This window comes from Crotalus tigris, unplaced genomic scaffold (genome assembly GCF_016545835.1).
Source record: "Crotalus tigris isolate CLP2741 ecotype Arizona unplaced genomic scaffold, ASM1654583v1 scf7180000024437.13266115, whole genome shotgun sequence".
In the NCBI taxonomy this organism is placed as follows: Eukaryota; Metazoa; Chordata; class Lepidosauria; order Squamata; family Viperidae; genus Crotalus; species Crotalus tigris.
The window spans coordinates 5,788,713-5,794,712 of record NW_024100606.1 but is presented as its reverse complement, the minus strand read 5'-3'; positions in this window follow the sequence as shown (position 1 = coordinate 5,794,712).

Genomic DNA, 6,000 nt, shown 5'->3' with positions numbered 1-6,000 from the left:
TTAGTCTAATACATTTCAAACTGTTATAACATCATTTCAACATTTTTATATTCATTTCTTCCTTGTAACAACCACTGAGTCTAAAACAGATAACAATCAAGGGACAACAGTTGTCAAGGAACAACTTAGCCAGTCTGTTTCTGAGAACTAGCATTGATGAGAGAATTGTTGCAAACATCTGTATTTCACATCATCGTTTGTTTGAAAGCAAGATAAAGAAAACTTGTTTGTTTGCAAGAAGTTAACTGAAAGGAGAGAGACTTTGAATGGCTATGAAATCTCTTGTTTGAAACCTCCATTGCTTTGTTTTTAAAAAAGACCTTTCTTAGCATTGCTTGAAAACAAGCATTTGCCCCGGCTGGCCCCAAATGCCAAAATAGCTCAGGGCCATAAATCCATCTTGTTGCTAAGGTGAACCAATCTGTTGCCATAGTAACTGAGCATCTGGTGGAACAAACTGACTCCCCTCCCCTCCCTTGGAATTAAAGGATTGTATTTCAGGACATATCCCTCTCAAGCATAGGTAATGCAGTAGCCCCCTCTAGTGGTAACCTGCAAATAACCAATCTACATTTGCAAAGCACCAGCCCCGCTGGAAGAACAGCACCCCCTCCCACCTTGGTAGCTGATCTACAAATAGCAGGCTTGCAGCAATCCAAGTTAATAGCACCCCCTGGAGGTGAAAGAAGGAACTTCGCTAAAATTTATAACTATGCAGAGTGTGTCAAAGAGCAAAGTTCCCTGAATTTATCCAAAGTAACCAGTACCCCCTAGTGGGCACAGAGTGAACTTCACCCAAAGTAATCACTCACACAAGTAGTCACCCCTAGTGATGTCTTTGCTGAGGGCAAATTAAGGAGAAAAAAGACAGCAAATTAATCTTGCTTATTATCACAAAGCCGTAACGACCAGGTGGATATTTATGGGAACTAGTCAGAGCTCAGTAATTTCCAGGTGGCCACCAATGTACAACATGGTTCTAAGAAGACAGAATTTAGCTAGTCTTTCTCCAAACGCCCCCTAGTGATTAAAGAAGGAACTTCACGTGAGCCTTTAATCATGCACAGAGAGAGCCCTCTAGTGGACAAAGGGTGAACTTCACTGAAGTACCCATGGATGGAAGCAGTGACCCCTAGTGGTCAAAGAGTGAATTTCACTGAAGCACTCACTCACGCAAACAGTATACCCTGGTGGCCAAAGAGGGAATTTCCCCAAAGTGCCCACCCAGATAGAGCGACCCCTAGAGGTCAAAGAGCACAGTTCATTAAATTCATTTCAAAATAGCTAGGAAGTTTACTGAACCTGTCCTAGCTATGGCAGAGTGTCTTCTTGATTTAGAAGAAGGGGTTCAACCAACCAGCCTAAATGAGACACCCCAACCAGCTATCCAAGGAGAAATGTTGCAACCAGCTAACCTTGACCTGTACACAGAGACTGATGCTCAAGCCTCAGTGAGGCCAAAGATATCTGAGGTGCCCTATGACCTGAGGCAAGAAAGAAAGCCCTCAGAAGCCATGTGCTCAAATCTGATGGAAAGATGGGAGTCGAGTTATGAAAGCCATGAAAGACACTGGGAGAAATTACACAAACTCTATCAAGTACCTAAGGAGGAGCTCTCCCCCAAACATGCGCGCTCATTGGAAGATGATAGGGAAAAGGCTCTCTGGCAATGGATAGACTCCGAATGCCATCTTGAAAGGATTCAGGCACAACTAGGAGATCTAACAGTGATAGCAGGATGCTACCACCTGAGTGGCTCACTCCAGGACCACCATTCATCAACGTAGGCCTAGATGTATTCGGACCTTGGTCAGTATCGGCTCGTAGAACCACAGATGGCCACGCTAACAGCAAACGTTGGGCTATACTTTTCACATGTCTCAGCATTAGAGTGGTTCACATAGAAGTCATTGAATCTATGGGTTCTTCTTGTTTCATCAATGCTCTAAGACGATTCCAAACCTACAGAGGCCCAGTCAAGGTGTTTAGGTCTGACCACGGAACTAATTTTGTAGGGTCCTGCAAGGAACTGCAGATCGATAAAGGCATTGGTCCCAATTCAGACATTGACAAGTACCTAAAGGCCCAAAATTGTGTTTGAACATTCAATCCTCCCTATGCATCTCACATGGGGGGAGCATGGGAGTGCATGATTGGCATAGCCAGCAAAATCTTGGACTCTATGATGACTAAGACACCCATACTGACACATGAGGTCCTCACCACCCTCATGGCAGAAGTAGCAGCTATCGTCAACACTCAACTGTTGATTCCAGTATCTTTGGATCCTGAAAATCCAACCATCCTCACCCCAGCTACTGTATTAACCCAGAAGACAGGCGAGGCCAGCACCATCCAGGAAATTTGATTCCAAAGACATGTATGAACAACAATGGAGGCAAGTTCAACTACTGGCCAACACCTTCTGGAAGCGCTGGAAGCAAGAATATTTGTCTACCCTTCAGGATCGCCGCAAGTGGAAGACCAAAAAACCCAACCTACAAGAAGGAGACCTTGTCTTACTGAAAGACAAGGACGCTCATCGGAACTCTTGGCCCATGGGACTTGTGCACCGGGTCCTGCCCAGTTCTGATGGACTAGTTCACCACGTTGAGGTCCAGATCGTGAAGCCATGTGAGCCAGATTGTGACTAAAACACTCTCGTGAAAAGGTTTTACACCAGGCCAATCACTGATCTGGTCCTGTTGCTGAAGAAGACCGAACTGGAAGTTTGATCCTCAAACTATGTATTTGTGTTTACCTCATGATTGCATTGTTTGATGTAACATCTTTTTATCTCTGTTATAATTGTGCATGTTTTATATTTACCTTATAGTTATGCATGTTTTGATACCATGTTTTTGCCTATTTTAGTTAATAGTCAGTTAGCAATGAGAATTGCATGCTTTAATGCTACATTTTTTGCTTATTTCAGTTAGTTAGTAGTGGAAATTTATATTTCCAAACGGGGAGTGTTCTGGGCCGGCTAGTTAGATGAGAACTGTATGTTAGAATGTTTGGCATTTAAAGGGTTAAGCACTGTCTTCTTAAGAGATGGCTTATGGGTAATGTAGTTTTAGCTGTTCAGTTAATCCTATGTTAATAAGTCAGTGGAAGGGGCTACTAAGTTCATCACAGGATATCCTGGCTACGTGCCAGCTCGTGTTTAATTGTCTTTGTGTGAAACCAACCATGCCGCATGCATGGACATCGTCTGTAACCAGGCTAAAGTGAATATGGAGGAATTACTGATTTTACCAACATAAATGGACAAATGTTCAGCTTCTGGACGCATCTTCAGAAATGTAAGTTTCTGTTAAGGATTCCTGGATTAAATATTTGTTTAAAACCATTTTGTTGAGTTATCTGCCTGAACTTGAGTTACAAAGCATCTTAATTCAGGTTCCAGAACATTTAATGTTTGGGAGCATTTTGCCCAGGAGGTATACAAACTATTAATCATCACTCCCTTCTTTTGTACAATCATAATCTTGAGGCCTCATACATAAAACGCATCCTGTTTTACAAAATTGTACAACCACTTACACACGTCAAAATTCAAAGTGACATTGCCATTTAAATTTGTTGCTATGATTGTACTGAGGGTTTCAGATGTGGTCCTAATTTCCATCTTATAATGTTTTACTTTCATTACATGTTCTACATTCCCAAATTGCACTAGGCAACTTATTATACAACTCCTTAATATTAATCCCATATTTCCAGAAATTCCATAAGATCTATCCATTCAATGCTGGGGGGGGGGATATCACAATATTACTTTCCAATGACTATCCTGATGTAGTATTTTCAAAATTTCCCTAGTTATCAATGTGCCTGCTCCTTCCACATGAATAATAGCTAACTCCTGCTGCTACAAGCACATCTTCTATCAACTTTACATGCGCCAACTCTTTCCCTTTACTATTAATCAATCCTCATTCTTCCCAAATCTTTTCAAAAGTGTGCACTATCCAAAAGGATACTTTGAATCAGTGTATATAGTCCTTCTGTTTCTCCAACAATTTTAAATCTTGATTTAATGCATGCAATTCACAAGTCTGTGCAGACCAACTTAAAATCAACTTTCCTGCTACCACCAAAACTTCTTCTCTTCCTTCCATTATTGCATATCCATTCCTTTGCTTCCTTTCTACCACTCTACCATCTCTGATCCTCCTTCTAAATCTCTTCTTAAAAATTGAGCTGGATTCAAGCTAACATCAGTAGTTAATACTAAATCATTTTGTTCGATAAATATACTCTCATATTTTAATATGGAAAATTACAACATTATGTTGTATGTCACAAGAGTATATTGCAATCCAGACACTGCCCAGCCCTACCAACAAGTAGACATATGATATATATTCAGAATTCTTCCATTGATACTTTTGATCTGAGTGTGCCTTCAAGTTAATGTTGACTCCAAGCAACAGCCTTGATGAGTCCCTGCAGTTTTCTCAGCAAGATTTCTGGGTTTGACACCGCCTCCTTCCTATGGCTGAGAGACATTGACTGGCTCAGGTCACCAAGTTGTCTTTGTGGTTAAGATGAGACTAGAACTCCTGATCTCCCAGTTCTAGCCTGGTGCTTTAAGCAATACAGCAAACTGGCTCTCCTATGGCTACTTAACAATTCAATTAGTGTTTGGTGGGATATGTTTATAAGTCTTTACTATTTTACAATTGTGATTTTTCATGGGTGCCTATCTACCTATATCACACACACATACATTATTATACTAGAGCACAAATGTGACATATGAACAAATTTCTTGAGAAGGAAGAAATATCTAGGAAAGATTTCATCTGGAATTAGCAAATCTAGATTGTTTTATGTTAAGATTGTTTAGATGGGGAAGCTCAGCATTGTGTGTGATTTTTGTCTGTACTTATAGATCTTTTTCTGTCTACTCTTGTGGAATTATCTTAAATGTATCTTGCCTTCTTTCATGTGAAAGTATAAATCATTAGCTCTGCTAATTGCTAAATGTAATTATGTGTATTTAAATTAGGAAGAATTGCTTATTATATTTGGAGCATAAAATTTCCTGTAGTCTTTGTTTACCAAAATTGGATGCTGCATGGGAGATAAAATGTTGTAAGAGATGTTGGGGTTCAAATCAACCACAAAGCTCACAAAATAGATAAAACTGGGAAAACTTTTGGAATAAGGATGCAACACAACTGTAATTACTTAGGAATGTTTAAAAAATGTACACAAAAAGGAGTTGATAATTGCATTATATCACTCTTCTGGGTGCCCTTTGCAAGACTCAGAAGAGAATCATCCTTAAAAGTATGCAAGTAACTGGAAAGACAGTTAACTGCACTCAGTGCTTCAGACAAGTACATACCTCAGCATTTCTTAGGGCCGTTCAATCTCTTAGTAGCCTACAATTTTTTTAATACTAGTAACCATGTTGAGTAATAGCTTAATTAAGAAAAAATAACATAAACAACTTGCTGAGCTAGAAATTTCCTTTGCCTAAACATGCATTGCCATCTTCAAAATGCCATGTTGCTAGTCCTACCCAGGTAATTGGAGAAAGTATAGCATGGTGGAACTTGCCATGGCACGCCCTCTTCTTACTATATCTCCCTTGCCTTGGGGCATTATCATGCAAGTTAGAGGAGTGATATACATAAGTAGAAATATCTACATGGTTTTAAATAAATAAATGGCAAAGCTTTATTACTGCTCTCTCTTTCATTCATAGAAATTGAGCTAAATTCTTTCGATTTAAATATTTTCAGTGCCTATTTCTTGCAAGCTTGATGGTGGCTCTTCTGTTTAGGAACTGAATTATTACAATCTCATGTCATGTTACCAATCCCAATCCCATGTAATATCAATCCTACTGAATTTCAAATCTGTTTGCAAGATTTAATCGTATTATCTTATAGCACTTATAATTGCCTCCTATTTCAAGGAAGAAAAAACAAAAGAAAATTCATAATAACCCTCTCCCATCAGAAAAACAAGAACAACAGATAA